Source organism: Petaurus breviceps, unplaced genomic scaffold, assembly GCF_028583685.1.
Source record: "Petaurus breviceps papuanus isolate PSGF00001 unplaced genomic scaffold, PetGlider_PUasm1.0 179, whole genome shotgun sequence".
Taxonomy (NCBI): Eukaryota; Metazoa; Chordata; class Mammalia; order Diprotodontia; family Petauridae; genus Petaurus; species Petaurus breviceps.
Window position 1 is genome coordinate 5,356,045 of NW_027185779.1, and position 1,264 is coordinate 5,357,308.

The following is a 1,264-nucleotide window of genomic DNA, read 5'->3' on the forward strand; positions in this document are numbered from 1 at the left end:
ATGGCATTAAATCCCAGAATATTATGTTGCTTTCCATCCCATACTCTTCAATTCAAACTTTCTTTCTTGCTATTCTATACATGTCACACCATATCCCATCTCCATGCCATGAATAAAATTCACTTCTTTCTTACTTTCTCTTAGAATCCTTAAATCCTTCAAGGTTCAGCTGAAGGGCCTCTTTACTACATGAAGCCTTCCCTACAAACTACATAAAGCCTTCCCTCTTACCTCAAGTGGCTAGTCTCCCCTGCCCCACCCTCCCCCCAAAAAAAATTATTTTGTATTTCTTTGTAGATACCTGTGGACATGTTGTCTCCCCCAGTACAATGGAAACTCCTTTATGGCTGACTGTTTCATTTTTGGCTGTGTATTTGTAGTGCCTACCAGCACATTGTAGGTGCTTAATAAATTCTCATTAATACAAATGTTCTACAGATTATAAGAATATTTCTTATGTCTAAGTAACCCAAGGGACAAAGAAGATACAAGTGAACATTATTATTATTTCCAATAATTACCTGCATTCAAGAAGTAGCAAAGATGTAAAATCAGAAAAAGAGATGAATTGTCTCATGATGAAAGTGAGTTTGAGTGCTTCTGTTATGTCTATGAAATAAAGACCTAGAGGAAGAATTCTAGCACATGAAATCCTCCATAGAGAATCTCCAGGAGAGGACAGATGAAAATTACACAGCATGAGAAGACATGGTGGGGCTGAGGGGGATGATTAGCAAAGAAGGAAGAAACACATCTGTGAAATCACAGGGCCTTCGAAGAATTTAAGCACTGAAGGTAATAGGGAGACATGACATTTTGAGCTGCACGGTGACAGGATCAAAACTTTGTCTTAGCGAAATGGTTTTAACAGTTGTGTAGAAGAATTTTATTCACTGGAACTTGGAGAGGGAGGTAGTTTTATTTATTTTTTGCTTTTTGGAGGGCAATTGGGGTTAAGTGACTTGCCCAAGGTCACATGGCTAGTTTTTGTGTTAAGTTGAGGGAGGTAGTTTTAAAGTATATGATTTAGTAAAACCATGGGCAGAGATGCTTGGAGGGTATTCATTAGCAAGGGGATGGATTTCCTTGGGAGTCTGTAAGTTCACAGAGCAAGAACTGTTTTTCAGTCTTATCTGTGTATCCCCACAACAGCCAGCACAATGCCTATCATATTGTAGGAGATCAATAAATCCTTGTTGATTTAGTCCTCATGGCAGTGTGGGGACCTACTATGGGAGAATGTTCCGTGTGTTGTGGGATGCCA